General features: G+C 38.2%; 1 protein-coding gene and 1 pseudogene across 5 annotated transcripts in view; one reads left to right on the top strand and one right to left on the bottom strand.

Annotated features, from left to right (window-relative positions):
- Positions 1-17,000, bottom strand: part of Mpp7 (MAGUK p55 scaffold protein 7) — a 253,251-nt gene that overhangs the window by 155,290 nt on the left and 80,961 nt on the right. The window lies entirely within an intron of this gene.
- Positions 15,646-16,099, top strand: LOC124095128 (large ribosomal subunit protein uL11-like; annotated as a pseudogene).

A 17,000-nucleotide genomic window follows, 5' to 3' on the forward strand; every position in this document is an offset into this window, starting at 1 on the left:
CACCAGAGGGTGTAAGTGTCCAACCAACAGCACCACCTCTACAGGAGACTGCTACTAACACCTTTCTATCACCAGAGGGCGTAAGTGTCCAACCAACAGCGCCACCTCCATATGCTGGGAGGCCCCCAACCCCCGCAGTTGATAGTTGGGATCCTGAGACAAGGTCTCAAATATTAACATGCCCTGTATTTGAGGCAGGAGGGCAGCGATTTTACCAAGTTTTAAATTTCAAAACAGTGAAGCAGCTAAAAGAGGCTGTAACAACCTATGGTCCTCAAGCACCCTTCACTGTAAGCATGGTCGAATCCATTAACAACTTGAACATGACGCCAGCAGATTGGGCTAATATGTGTAAAGCTGTGCTAAATGGAGGACAATACCTGTTATGGAAGGTTGCCAATGAGGAATTTTGCAAGGAGACGGCTAGGCGAAATGCAGCAGCTGGTTATCCTCAGAGAAATCTAGATATGTTGTTAGGAAAGGGACCTTATGAGGATCAGCAGCAACAAATTGCATATGATCCTGGCGTATACGCACAAATTGCTGCAGATGCAATTAAGGCATGGAAGACTTTACAAGGACATGGAGGTTTACAAGGTCAATTATCTAAGGTAATACAAGGAGCTAATGAACCTTATGCTGAATTTGTAGATAGGCTTATTCAAACAGCTACCAGAGTTTTTGGGAATACAGAACAAGCAATGCCATTACTAAAACACCTGGCTTATGAGCAAGCGAATCGTTGGTGCAGAGATATCATTAGACCATGGAAACATGAAGATTTAAACACATATATTAAATTATGTAGAGACATTAATGAACAAGAGCAAGTCGTGGCAGCTGCAGTCAAACAGGCTTTAGATGCCAGAGACATTAATGAACAAGGGCAAATTGTGGCAGCTGCAGTAAAACAGGCTTTAGATGCCAAGCCAAGAACATGCTACAATTGTGAACAAACAGGACATTTTAAAAGGAATTGCCCCATTGGAGGAGGGTTTAACAAAACTAGGTATCAAAGGAGTAGAATACCAGGTATTTGCCCACGATGCGGTAGAGGGAGACATTGGGCTAATGAATGCCGTTCTCAAACCACCATAGAGGGTACTCCATTATCAAAAAACGAACAAGGACCAGGTGTTTATCCACGATATCGTGGAGAAAGGCATCGGGCTCCATTGCCAAAAAATGGACAGGGGGGCCCAATGCTCCGGGGCCCAAAACCACAAATATACGGAGCACTGGAGGAACCCAGCAACCCCATCAGGGTAGTGCCCAGGACACATTGTCCATCAGATCCCTCATCAGACAAACCAGAGGGAGCGCAGGGTTGGACATCTGCGCCTCCGCCAGAGCAGTACTAACTCCAGAGATGGGAGTTCAAATCATTCCCACAGGGGTGAAAGGACCTCTTCCCAAAGGAACAGTAGGCTTATTATTGGGACGCAGCTCTTCTACTCTAAAAGGACTTATGATAAGTCCTGGAGTAATTGATCCCGATTATGAAGGTGAAATAAAAATTATAGCCAGTTCTCCAAAGGGTATATCAGTAATTTCACCAGGAGATAGAATAGCACAGTTACTAATAATACCCAGCCTACATGATAAATTTTCCAGTCGTACTGTAGAAAGAGGTTCCAAGGGATTAGGCTCCACAGGTGTAGATTGGGCTATGCTTTCTTTAAATTTAGATTCTCGCCCCATGCTAAAACTAAATATTCAAGGACATGAATTTAATGGGCTACTGGATACAGGTGCAGACCTTAGCATCATCTCTCGTCAAGAATGGCCAAAACATTGGCCATTACAACAAGCCACTCAAACGCTTCGAGGCCTAGGAGTGGCGACTAATCCCCATAGAAGTGCAATGGTATTAGATTGGAAGGATCCTGAAGGATGTGAAGGAACTATACAGCCATATGTATTGGATCATCTTCCCGTAAATTTATGAGGACGAGATGTCCTAGATCAATTAGGTTTGACATTAACAAATAACATCAACCAAAATGCACCCACTATTATGACTAGACAAGGTTTTAGGAAAGGAAAAAGATTAGAAAAACAAGAACAAGGTATAGCAGCACCAATACAAATAGATCAAGGAACAGACAGACATGGGTTGGATTTTCAGAAAGGGCCACTGAGACAATAAAAATTACTTGGAAATCAGAAAGACCAGTATGGGTTCCTCAGTGGCCCCTGACTAAAGAAAAGATACAAGCAGCCCATGACCTGGTCAAACAACAATTAGCAGAAGGACATATACAACCTTCTGTATCTCCCCATAATACTCCCATTTTTGTCATCAAAAAGAAATCTGGTAAATGGAGATTATTGCAAGATTTAAGAGCCATTAATAATGAGATGGTTATTATGGGACCTGCTCAATCAGGGATTCCTCAGTTGTCTGCTTTGCCAAAAACCTGGTATGTTTTAGTTATAGATATTAAAGATTGTTTTTTTCAATTCCAATTCATCCTGAGGATAGTCCACGTTTTGCATTTACTATCCCTGCACTGAATCATGAAGGTCCTGATCAGAGATATGAATGGAAAGTACTCCCTCAAGGGATGGCTAACAGCCCAACTATGTGTCAAATTTATGTTAACAAAGTAATCCAGCCACTTAGAAATCAAAATCCTGAACTACAAATATTTCACTATATGGATGATGTATTATTAGCACACAAAGATAAAAACACATTGCTAGAATGTTATGCCACACTTACAAACTTATTAAAAAATTATAATCTAGAGATAGCAATAGATAAAGTACAATTAAATTTTCCAATTAATTATTTAGGAGTTCTATTATCCTCAACCATGGTCCGTCCACCAAAAATTCAAATACGAGTAGATCAACTCAAATCACTTAATGACTTTCAAAAGTTATTAGGAGACATAAATTGGATAAGGCCTTATTTAGGTATACCAACAGGAGAGTTGGGACCTTTATTTGATATCCTAAAAGGTCCATCAGATCCAAATTCACCCCGAATGTTAACGCCTGAAGCAAGAAAGGCATTAAAAATCATTGAAACATATATGGAAAATATGCATTTGGATAGAATTGATATAAGTTTGCCTTTATTATTTATTGTACTACCAACAAAAAATATTCCTACAGGAGTATTTTGGCAAGAAGGTCCATTATTATGGATACATTTATCTTATTCTCCTAACACTATTCTTACTAGGTATCCTGAGGCTGTAGGACAATTAATACTCAAAGGAATAAAAGCAGCAAAGGGAGTGTTTGGAATTTCTCCCAATAAAATTATTACTCCATATACTATGAATCAAATTGATGAGTTAGCTAATGAGTTAAATACTTGGGCAATAATCATGTGCAAATCTAATGTTTCATTTGATAACCACTTACCATCTAATCCTTTATTGTCTTTTTGGTCATTGCATCCTGTAATTTTTCCAAAAATGACAAGAAAAACACCTATCATGAATGCTCCAAATATATTCACTGATGGGTCAAATAATGGTACAGCAGCAGTAGTTACCCCTGATCAAACTTTTACATTTTTAGTACCCAAACAATCAGCTCAAAAGGTAGAGCTTAATGCGGTTTTACAAGCTTTTGTGATGTTTAAAGATTCTGTATTTAATTTATTTTCTGATAGTCAGTATGTAGTTAATGCTATAGTATCTCTTGAAGATGCTGGTAGGATTTCCCCTTCTTCTACTGTTTTCTCTTTGCTTTCCACTATACAAAGTCTAATCTGGGACAGAAAAGATCCATTCTTTATAGGACATATCAGGGCACATACAGGATTGCCTGGAGCCCTTAGTTTGGGCAATGATTTAGCAGATAAAACTACACATGACATACATATTTTCTCTACACTAGAAGAAGCTATAAATTTTCATAAAAAGTTCCATGTCAATGCTAATACTTTACAAAAGCGTTTTAAAATAACTAAGGAACAACCTAGACAAATAATAAAACAATGTCAAAATTGTGTGACCTTTTTACCACAAGTTAATCTTGGAGTCAATCCTAGAGGATTGATACCTAACCATATTTGGCAGATGGACGTCACACACTTGCCAGAATTTGGAAAATTAAAATATTTGCATGTTAAAGTTGATACTTCTTCTGGATTTTTGATGGGCTCCCTTCAAGCAGGAGAAAAAACTAAAGATGTTATAGCTCATTGCTTACAAAAGTTTGCCACTGTGGGTGTTCCAAAACAGTTAAAAACAGATAATGCCCCTGGTTATACTTCTACCTCTTTTAAACAATTTTGCTCAACATTTGGCATTACTCATATAACAGGAATCCCATACAATCCACAGGGACAAGGCATAGTTGAAAGAGCTCATCAAACTATTAAAATGTACTTATTAAAGCAAAAAGAAGGAATTGGGAAGGGGTATATATTCCCCAAAGATAAACTTAAAATAACCCTTTTTACTCTGAACTTTTTTAAATTTGGATTCATCAGGACTTAGTGCTGCGGAAAGGCATATGTGTCCAAAAAATGTACATAAGCCCAAGGTACTTTGGAAGGATATTCTAACAGGACAATGGAAAGGTCCTGACCCAGTAATTGTCTGGAGTCGGGGGTCTGTTTGTGTGTTTCCACAGGGAGAACAGCAGCCGATTTGGATTCCAGAGAGATTAACCAAGGTCCTGACCCAGTGATTGTCTGGAGTCGGGGGTCTGTTTATGTGTTTCCACAGGGAGAACAGCAGCCGATTTGGATTCCAGAAAGATTAACTAAAGCGATTTCTACAGACCAAAAAGAAGATGATTTGGCTCAAATCCATAACAACTGATATCCAAAACTCCAGTTTGGCTATTCTTACATCTGCAACAGAACCAGGATGCTTTTTTCAATATCTATTTTATTATTGCCCTTTGCCATATCATGAAGTTCTATTTTGTTTTTTGAGCTCATACAGACCTAGGTTAATGTTTTGTTGATCAGTTCTATTTTTTGACTATAGAGTTTTTAAGCATTGCAATGGAGATTTCACCTGTAAAAAGTTATAAGGCCTTTACTATAATGTTATGTGTTGTATGTATTATATTATGTGTGCACACTTGTGTTTTGTGTTATATGTTTGGATGTACGTATGTCCATATATCATATATGATGAGCGCTCATGATAAAATGGATCCAAATATTTTTTTTCACGTGATTTATATGGTTTACTTTAAATTGGGTAAACAACTGTTGAGGATTGTTTTAATATGTAAACAAAAAAGAAGGTTAACAGATCTGTTTCTTTACTTTTACCTTTCCTTTTCATTATATTTAATAATTCTCTTAAAGATAATGTAAATTGTTAAGAAAATTGTTTTCTTTTAGTGCCTTCTGTAGTGTTACATAATTTTTTCTTTAGCCATTATTGCCAGAATTCCTATCTTCATCCCAGTGCCGGTGAAGACAATGTAAATTGTTAAGAAAATTGTTTTCTTTTAGTGCCTTCTGGAATGTTACATAATTTTTTCTTTAGCCATTATTGCCAGAATTCCTATCTTCATCCCAGTGCTGGTGAAGTCAAAGATAAAACCAATCTACAGCTTCTACAATAGCCATCACTGAACTGCTTGCAGAACTTGCCTGGACACATTGTGAGCTCACCTGTATGCATTGTGAACTATCTGTTGGTGCAGCGACTTGTGGTAGTGTTGGGGTATTTTTGCTGATGATGTCACCGGTGGTACAATTTTTCAAAGGAGCCCTCAATTGGCTTAATGTCATGGCATTTTGCATCCTCCTCTACTAGTGATGGTCTAAAATTTGGGGGCCAACAGAGGTGAGGCAAAGAACCTCACCCCCCCACAGGTGCAAAGGCCTATCCACAAGTATGGCTGTATGCTGGACCAGTAGTCAGTGACGGGTATGATCCAATTGCAGTGGTACCAACCTAAGACAGGAGGCTGACGCCTAGAGGTCAGTTCATCCGATGACGGGTAAGGACCATATGTTGAATTGGACTGCCTAACAGGCACGGTCCCTAAGCCACATGCTTGTTGTTTAAACAGAGAGGGGGAGATGTTGAGAGCCACAGCCAAAGGGGCCCCAGCAAACTTCCAGCTGCTGGCTGATGATTGGCTCACAGCGGCCCCAGCAACATCTAGCTGATTGGCTCCTCGGCCCCAGCAACATCTAGCTGATTGGCTCCTCTGCGGTGATGCTCATTGGGCTGTTTCCCTGCCCTTTCAGACCACGGAGCTGCTCATTGGGGGACTTTTTTGGCTCCGCCCACGTGACCCAGCCAATCGGCCTCAAGAGCAGGAGGATTGTGGGAGGTGGGGAGAAGCTTGTGTGGGAGAGAGAGGCTTGTGGAAAGCCGGTGGTGGCAGTTGAGGCTCTGAGGGTTTTTCCTGAGAGGCTATTTTGTTTGGCGTGTGTGGTTCTAAAAATAAAGTTAGTTTCTTTTGACAAGTGGCTCCTGATTGTGCCCAGCCAGACTGTGGCACACCAGCAACTGATAAAGCTTCCTAAGATAATACTAAGCAATAATTATTACCAGTAGCAATCCCCAGTAGCATTGATCATGCATCATATTTGCAGAGCTCTGACACTTAGTAAGTGCTTCAGGGGTTATCTCATTTAGTGCTATTACATCTCTATGTTCCAGAAGAACACATATTTACCCTAGTAAGTAGCATATTCAAAACTTAAACTCAGCTCTGGCTTGTGCTTCCTGTAATAATCCTATCATGTTAATCTACTAAAATATCTTCAGCAGCTACCTACAAGAGAAAAATGGAATGGCTTATCTGAGACCCAAAGTATAGATGGATCAAATACTTCAAACAATTTGTGAAATCACAAAAGTAGCAGAGGAAGATTTCACAGAATATTTGGGGGGAAAAAAAAACTTTGAAACTGTAAAAGGCATCCTGCGTAAACCAAGTCATGTGTGGCAAGGCAAGAAGCATTAATTGCAAAGGACAACAGTAGCCCAGTATAAGGTGGATCCCAAGAGCTCAGTGGACAGCTAACAGCAGTGATGTGTAAAGTAGCCTGGGTGGGCCACAAGGAGAAGGCGACAAAGGAGCACAGGCCCAAAGGTACAGTGGTTGGCCACACAGGCAATCTGAGGGAATCTGAATTCTCAGTAGAATTGTCAGAAATTTTTTTAAAACAAGATTTTTTTTTTCAGGACAAGGCACTAAGGAAAAGGGGCAACATAACCAGCATGATTGCAGAAAAGGGAGCACAAGAGGTGGTGCAAGAGAGGCCATGGGGCGGGTAGGGGCAGAGCAGGGATCAATAGGGCCTGGCAGGGATGTGCACTGAGGAGTGGAAAGATCTGACTTACAGGACAGAAGGCTACTGAATGGAATGTGGACTGCAGGAAGTCAGGGGTGGAATCTGAGAGCTTTTCTGGAAGGTCAATGGAGTGATCCAGGCACCAGGGGATGGTGGCCTGGTCTCAGGTATTAGCCAGCAGTAGTGGTGGACTTTAAAACAACATACTATAGGACACAGCCATATCAATATTTATAGCAGCACAATTCACAATAGCTAAACTGTGGAATGAACCTAGATGTCCTTCAGTGGATGAATGGATAGGGAAACTTTGGTTTATACACACAACGGAACATTACTCAGCATTAAAAGAGAGTAAAATCATGGCATTTGCAGATAAAGGGATGGAGCTGGAAAATATAATGCTAAGTGAAGTTAGCCAATTGTTAAGGTCTGTAAACAAGTCTGGATGGTGCCTGGCATTTTGCCAGAGGGAGTGGTTTGTGAAGTAACGCCATCGAGCCATTAAGTGTGGAGATTCCTTATTGGTTGACTGCTGTATCTATTTTATGTTAATTAGATAAGCTGTGTGGAATATATATACCCCTCGGGTCCTACAATAAACGGCTCCCACTCCTGCTGTATCAATCTACACAAGTTCCTCGTCCCCCCCCCCCCCCCCCGTTATTTTGCTGCAGCCAGACTGCGGCAGATGGTGGCACATACGGGGAGCCCCAGGACACTCGTGGGTAAGTGACAAGGAAAAAAAAAAAAGCTGCCCGTCCCTAGATAGGACAGGAGCAAATCTGCTCGTCCCTAGGCAGATAGGGCGAGAGGAAAAATGGCCATTTCAAAAAAAATGGAGAAGATTGATACAGTATGTTTGTGTCTTGTTTTGTCTTGAAACGTTGTATTGTCTTTGTGACAAAAATATAGAAGGGGTATTAAGTAAATTACTAAGGAAAGGAGGCACCCCAGTGGAACCAAGAATAGTTAGGGCATGTGTTGATAAAAGCCCAGGAACTCTAGTCAGAAAGAAAAAGAAAGTTCAAAAGAAGAAGGATTATCAGGAAAAAAGTTGCAGCAAAAGGCTATTACTGAACACTTTTTGTTACCGGATGGTGCGTAAATCGGCATGGTGGCTGCCACGTGCGCGAGCCGGTCATGGCACAGTAAGGACTTTCCAAGCGGTGGCAGCCGGGGAGTGGGACGCCACTGCAAGAGCCCAAATCTAGACTTGACCTGGAGGCACAGTCTCACGGGTTCTTGCTCCCTGTGCCTGGAAGCAGTTTGAGTCCAGGACACTCCCCAGGGCCATCTGGGGCTGCCCAGGACGCTACAGCTGGCAGAAGAGAATTAAGTCCTAGACACACTCTCAGAAGGGATCAATATGGTTCCTGAGGGCCAGGTCAGTTATTATTAAAGGAGCAAGCCTGGCCCCTGAATTTCTCTTCCTTCGTATCTCACCATGTGCTCTCTCCCTCTTGCAAGTAATCCCACCCTTATACCATCAGCCATGTTGTGCACCAAAACTAAGGAGATGCTGGCACCATGCTCCTAAGACCTCCAGATCTGTACGCTAAATAAATTACCCTAATTTGTATATTTTGTTTTAACAACAGAAAATGGACTAGTAACAAGGACTGGAATGAGAATTGACTGTTTGGAGTTATTTGTAAAAATGATGACTCACTTTGCTGAAAATAAGTTCCAAACTAAATGCTAACTATGTGACTAGGCCCAAGCATTAAGTACACATGTTACAAAATGTAAGTTTATCCTGCTGAAATGCGTTAAGGGGGAAAAGGATTTCACATAGGCACTAAAGATAGGCAATGATGGTCCCCGTGTATTGGGTAAACAGTAGAGAGATGAGATATGAAGAATGTGGTCACACACCCCTGACAATAGAGAGGACATGGGAAATGACAAAATTATCTGTCTTCAAACAGCTTAATAACTTTCAACATAAAAGTGCGACATGTATTTGCAAGCAACATCAATAATTTGGGGGGTATCAATATTATATGTTCACAATGTACTGACCATATTAGCTTACATAAACTGTATGGCAATACAGGATTGTCATTCTATATCAAAATCCTAACAAGGCTCCAGATAACCAATCATTTTGCCATTAACACTAAACACACTAAAATAATTGTGGATTCATCTTAAAAAATCCTCTAAATGATGCAGAAATATAATATTAATCATTTTAGAGATGATGATAAATAACTTTCACTTCCCTGCAGACTACCTGTTTTGGATATCATAAACACACTGGAGGTGATCAACTATAGCACACCTGTGCTGTCATACTGAAACACTTAACTGAGAATGTGTCCAACAACAATTGTTCATCCAAACTATTTAATCCCTCTGGATCTCTGTGCCTTTAACTCTTATACTAACAGTGGAAACAAGTTCATTAGATATAGAATCAATATTTTATAAATACAAGCACAGTTATCCTCATTCTTTTTTGCCAAACTAAGAAAATCTTAGCCACATTCAGAGATGGTTGCAAAAACAGCAATATAATGAATCTCAAGGAGTAGAGTTCTTTTTTTTTTTAATTCCACAGGGAACATCCCTATATCTTTAATCAACACACAGGGTTTTGTTAATTAGCATAATATGCTACAGATTATTATTTTTTATTGGTTGCTCAAAACATTACAATGCTCATGACATATCATATTTCATACATTTGATTCAAGTGGGTTATGAACTCCCATTTTTACCACGTGTACAGATTGCAGGATCACAATGGTTACACATCCATGTTTATACATACTGCCATACTAGTGTCTGTTTTTTAATGACCTTGGCTTAAAGCCTTTTAGCATTAGTTTTCCCAGCAATTTTTCCAAGAGTTCTTGATATAATGAACATTATTCATAAGAAAACTATAGAGAATTCCCACTTACAGGTTCCTGTTACTGTTTAAAATTTGTGATACTTTCATCTTCTATTTCAAAGGATTTATTAATAACAAAGGAAAAAAGATTATAGAATTGGAAAGCCAACAAGGCTATCCTTCACACAAGGATGCCACATGCTCAGAATCAGAAAAACTGCATCAACCAAGAACTCATGCCAAAACCATCACAGAGGTTTTACCATTTGGTAGGAATAATGCCACAAAATTCATCTTTATTGTAGAAATCATCTTTTCAATCATTTCAATAGGATGGGGAAAAGGAAAAGCAAGTAGCGGTGGGAGAAAAAGAAGTCAAGAAATGTATTTACTTCTTACACAAGCAAGAGTAAATCCATAATGCTTTGTAAAAGAGGAAAATTACCAGAGTTGTGTCTGTCAAATGAGAGAACAGTCTTTTCATCAAGATGCCTATAAAGTGGGGACAAACCATCTGGACCACATCAAAAGCAACCCGAAGACAAAGCCAAAAATAAAAGCCTCTAACTGACCAAGTGTTCGTGGTTCAGAAAGCCCAAAGAGAATGAGGCAGCAAAGTATGTGAACTATGATTTTACTAACTCAGATTGAAAATGATTCATATCTGCTTATGCAGACTTGAAGCCCAAATGGAAATAACAGTGTGCAATACAACTTAAAGTTACTGGAGGGCCTGATCAAAATGACAAGTATCCAGAAATGGAGAGTAACAATGACAACAACTTCGAGTGGGTAAGGAGGAGACCACAACCGTCCAGTGGAGAAGTGGCTGCAGTTCAACTGAGATCTTGCAGTGAAAAGGCAGGAAACTGGGGAGGAGGGGGCAGGGCAGACTGGGAAGCAAAATGATTCAGTGGTAAAGGAATGAGTCCTCAGGTTAAAGGATCGAGATGATACTAGGACTGTGCACACATTTGGTAAACTATGTTCCTGTACAATCCCACAGCAAAATGGGGTGTGGAAGAAAAGATGTAGCTTTACTGGTTCCGCATTCAGTCTGAGCTGATGAAACATCAGGTGAAACAGATATGCTAACTACACGATGTCACAAGGAGGGAAGAAGGGCGTCTCATTGTAAGTAAACAAAACAATAAATTTTAAACACATATTAGATATTCATGGCACATTAAGATATGAGTGAGACCCAACACGAACCTTTCTCATGGGGAATCCAGCCCGTATTTTAGACACAGAATCGCAACCTAGCATAGCAACGCCATCTTCCAATCGAGGAGCAACCAACAATAAATACAAACCCTGCCGAGGCCAATTCAGAATAGAAATTCACTCAATAGAAAAAAAGGTTTAAAAAAAAAAAGCAAAACAGGAAACTTACACCAGTTTATACTTGTTTTAACCTCAACTCTTGATTTCGGAAATGTTTTACAAATGAAGAGCATGGAAAATGTTGCATGTTCCTTCCCTCCACCTCCATAACACTTTTCAAAGAAAGAAATGCCATAATCAAGACATAAGGCATAAAGATACACAATGTTGAGCCTAGAAATTCAAGGGAAAAGATGACAAAAAGGATAGAGCAAATATCCACCTACAAAAACTGTAAAGAAACCTTTATATTGAACCATTCGTTTTTTATTGCTTTTCACTGTATTTGATCAAATATAAATTACTGTTATTAAGCCTAAGGAAATAAATTGAATGCTAAAAATAGCATTAATTCTCCAAACAATGGTACAGCTAAAACCTGAAAGCATTAAAAAATACAGAAGCACGAGCGAGAAAATTTTTTCCAGTTCCAGAAAACTGTTTCTGTAAAAATACAATATTCTGTACAAGACAGTAGTAGTTCCTAAGAGAATAAGTGGCTCAGAATATGATGAAAGTGTTCCCACAGCGAACAATTCACTCTTCTTGCAGATTCCAGATGCTCAACATTCCTGACATCAGAATGGAAAAATTTACTGGTCGTCTAGAGAAATTCAATATCACCATTCTTGTCATATCCCTCATAGCTTCATTATTAGAACAAGTCTGGGGAAACTATAAACCTATGTTAAATGATAAAAAATATGTCCTCCGTGTTCAATCATATTTGATAGTTAAGCAACCAAAATATTTAAAAATCATATAGGAAAAGACTTGAGAAAACGAAAATAAGTATTTATTTGGTTTTTTCTTAGTTTTTGATATGTGCATTCTGTACAGTATAGACAGGCAAAGAACCAAAACATTTTACTATAACCTAGGGCTAATAAACACTAAAGAACATATATCGACGCCCAGAACAACACTATTAAATTTTATTATATTAATAAAATGGGATACACCAAGCTTTAAATTTTCCACTTTGTCAAAGGTAAAATAATCAGCACTATTTAGTGCCATTCATAGCAGGCCTCAATTTTTCTCATTTAAAGTTGTGTTTTATTTCCATAAGTACCTGTAAGACTAAAAGACTTTAATTCAACCCTGACACAAGCAATCTCTTTCTTACACAATCCCTCTATTCTGAATAACCTAGTAGAGCATCTGGCAGGCTAAGTTTTTAAATATACAAAACAATATAAATAATTATAATATTGTAGTTTGCTCAATAACAATTTATCTAATTGCCTTAAAATCTATAAAATCAGGCTGAGTTAACTGAGGGCAAGTGCATGCATATACCTGTACTTTCATTTTTTGAAGCTATCTCTAAGCTAGAAATGGTTCCAATTTGTAATTAGTGCCAGTTTTAATATTGGAACATTATATATCAACAGGAATCTGAAATCTACCAAGACAATCCTTTATATATTTGGACACTGAAACCATCACAAACTCTTTCTGGAACACTAATATTGTGCTGAGAAAGAAAGAAAATATTGTTGTGACAATGAAGCCTACTATAATACAAAACCTAGCAATTTAGACAATTTTAGTATTATGCAGAAGTGTATATGGAAAATTTTGCTATAAAAATAGTTTCTCAATATAACTATTTATTTCATAAGACCACAAATTTAATAATTGACACTCTCTTTCATTTAAATGACACTTTTAATAGCATTTTTCCCTGAGCAAGAAACTGCTAAGGAAGCAAAGATGGGCATTTTCCAAATCGCTCACTGAGTTCCAAGCCTCTGAGGAAACAGTGCAAGAAATTAGATTGACTCTTGTTCCTTGAGGTGTGGCCTGTGGAACATTAGAGGGTCCCAGTGGTCTTTCAAGTGGTCCTCAGCCCATTTCTATTGGTAATTTAGCACTGTCGAAGGGAAAAAAATCAGTAATATTTTGTTCCGGTATGGTCAAATTTATAACAAAATTATGACTTTAACAAAAAATCTGTTCCATTCTCGTTACATGAGGCTATACAAGGATGTAAGGGTGGGTAAGCCATCTGGCTGGAACCGCTCTCAGCCACTGATCATCAAGGCCGATCTGGCTCACATGGCTGGCTAGATGATGTCCCCTCCCCTCTCATGGATCCATATATATTATTCATCAAAGCTGTACGTTCAAAGAGAATGACCTTCCCAGGTAAAAAGAGGGCATTTCTTTGGTTACAGGTGAACTAGGGCTTGTACTCCTGCTAGAAGCTCCAGACAAGCTCTCAAGGCCATACACACACTGCAGAGTTTAGGCTTATCTGTGCTCATTTAGTCAACTTCCACTGGTATTTGCTTACTGCCATTGTGTTTGGAAAAATAATATTTTACCCAATTGCAATTATATAAAGATACATATTCCATTGACTAAAATAGACCAAATACTTAGAATTAGTTCACAAAAGCATCAATATATTGACTAAAAATAGTAATGCTAATAGAGTTTCCCAAATGCTAATTTGCACACTGTTTGTTGTTTACAGAGAAAAGCTAACAGGCAGATACAGGCCTGGAAATCCTGTTTTGGAAGGAAACTGTGAAAAATATAAATATGATCAAGTCAAATCAGCAGAAGATAATTCTTTCTGGGAACTACTAAAAAAAAAAAAAAAAAAAAAGCACACCAAGCTCAGAGTTGCTTTTCCACAATGAAATAAACAAATTATCAAAGGGAAAGAAGGATCATAGGAGGCTTTTTAAAAATGAAAAATGACCACACCATATTTTCATGACATTGACAATAAAAATAAAAGCATATTCTTGCTATTTCAAGTGGCTTCCTTTAATGGCAAATCTCAGTGACATATCGAGTACCTTCAATTGTTAGCAATTTTTAGCAATAAAATATTTCTAATTAAGGTAGATACACTGGTTTTTTTTTAGACATAATGCTATAGCACACTTAAGAGACCACAATATGGAGTAAACATTACCTTTATATGCACTGGGAAAACAAAAACTTTACTCACTCTATTGAGATATTTGCTCTAATGCAGTCTGGAACCAAATCCACAACATCTCCAAGGTATGCCTATACAAAAACATCTGAATGACTTAATCAACAAGTTTGATGTATGAGACACATACAGGAATACAACTACCATTAAACACATACATATAGAATACTTATTAAAACTAACCATGCATCAAACCACAAAGTAAACCTAAAGAAACTTCGAAGGACTAAAATAAAGCAAATTCAGCTTTCTGAAAATATTTTTAAATGATAAGGTAAAACTTGGGGATGAATAGTTTCAAAGGTGAACATTAAGAAAAAAAGGCAGACTGAATAGTTGTGAACAAAGTCAATTAGTAAATCCCAAAATTTTATCTCTCAAAAGACTAACAGAACTGAAAAAACTAACAAAATTAAGCAGCGGGGAAGAGAGAGTAAAATTATCAAAATCAGGACCAAATAAGAAGAAACTGATACAGAAACTGCAGACATAAAATGATATTATGAGCAATTTTATTTCACAACAAAGTTTAAAATTTTTATAAAATGGCCTGTCTTAGAAAAAGGAAACTAACCAAAAACTGACACAAGAAGAAATAGAAAGATTTAAGGATATCCTTAATACCTTTAAAATAAATGAATTGTTTACTAAAAATCTTAATTGAAAAAAAAATTCCCAGAACCAAGTAGCCTAACAGGTAAGTCCAACTCATGTAAAAGTTAGTTTCAATGTTTCACAATCTTTTCCACAAGAGGAAAAAAAAAGATTCCACCCATTGCTGGCATGACTTTATGAAAAGGTGATAAAAGAATGAGAAAGGAAATTACAGGCTAAACTTACTTGCGAATACAGATTTTTAAAAATCTGAACAAAATATGAGCAAACCAAATTCAGAAGTATATAAAAAGGACAATAAATTATGACCAATTTAAGTTTGTCTCTAAAAAGCAAGTTGGTTTAATGTTCAAAAAATCAATATAATTTGCTACGTTAAAAAATTAACAGGAAGCCAATCACAGGATCATTAAGGTGAATAAATGAAAAGCAAAATTCAATAGCTAATCATTTTTTGATTAATGGAAATGTTGCAAACTAGAAATCAAAGGAAACTTCCTTAAAAAAGGATACACAGGACTTTCAGTTTTTGTCTCAGAGGAGGATAAAGTGGATCCTTCTTCAAGTGTCCCAAATCTGAGCTGATCCTATACCTTTCACCCCAACAAGATCAAAATGGTATACCTGAGGTGCACCAGTGCTAAATCAGTGCCACATCTGCAGTGGCCCTCCAAATCAAACTCCTGGGTCTGTCTCCAAAAGAGTTTGATGATACTGTGGTAAGTGGTAAGTCAAGGATCTGAGGATCACAGTGAAACTATCCATTCAGAACAGTCCCACATTGAGAGTGTACCTATTGCCTCTGCCTTGATCATCAGTGCCCTTCAGGAACCACCAAGAGACAGAAAGAAACAGAAAAACAAGTGAAAATATCCCCTTGGATGAAACTGTCAACACTGCCAGCATACAACACCAATCTTTACCCAGACAACTCGTGGATCCATTAAAAAGACCCTGGGGACTGCCCAGTCTGTGGGCTCAATGTTGGTGGCCACCATCTCATGACACAGTAAATGACATCAACAGTGGTGCAGTGGAATGCTCAGCTAGTTAGGAAGTACAAAGGAACACAAATAAAGGATCATGTGACAACAAGAAAGGGGGAGAAGGATATACACACTGAACAAACATGACAAAGAAATGCTGAAATGATTCCTTTGAGATATAAAACTAAAAACAATGATGCACACTCTTACCACTAACACCACTGTCATGAAGGTCCCAGATGCTGCCATTGCCAGCCAAAAGGAAAGGCCAGTCTTTATAAGAGTCACCATGAAGCACGTGGATAGCTGTATGGAAAAATCATCCTACCTCACACCTCACACCTCACACTAAAATCAATTCTAAAGTCTTAAAACCAGTATACAGAGGGAGAAAGCAATAACTCCATGGTCTTAAGATAAGAAAATATTTCATGCATAAGATATAGGAATCACTAATGCTAAAGGAAAATGGTGCCCAACTACATTGAAATTAATAACTTCTGGGCATGGAAGTCGGGGAAGACAGCATAAAGAGTGAGAAGACAAGCCACAAAAGAACACATAAAGGCTGGTGGTATTTGAAGGAACCTAATTAAGGATGAGTTGCCATTGAAGATAAATTTAATTTGGGTTTAGTGGGAATGTAATTATGTAGTGGGCTTAGTTACATAGTTCCTTAGTGCTGTATATGTTTAACTTATTGTTAGCCATCCAGTGGAAAAAGATTTTGAGGATTATTACAGCAGCCCACTGTGCTGACTAAGTTGGCTTCATAACACAGGATGCGGGTCCAGAGTATGTACCATTACATGACCATGTTCTGTAGCCCCCAGCACCAGAAGTATGCGGGTAATTTGAAGCATACTAAGCCAAAAGGCAGTTTGTAAAGCTTCTATCAATCATTGAAGTTTTATAAAATTGTATGCTGAGGAATCTATTCTCATTTAAAGCTAGTCAAAACAAATTCTC

The sequence above is a fragment of the Marmota monax genome, unplaced genomic scaffold (assembly GCF_021218885.2).
Source record: "Marmota monax isolate L192 unplaced genomic scaffold, Marmota_monax_Labrador192_F-V1.1 WCK01_AAM20220418_F8-fsc00066, whole genome shotgun sequence".
NCBI lineage: Eukaryota > Metazoa > Chordata > Mammalia > Rodentia > Sciuridae > Marmota > Marmota monax.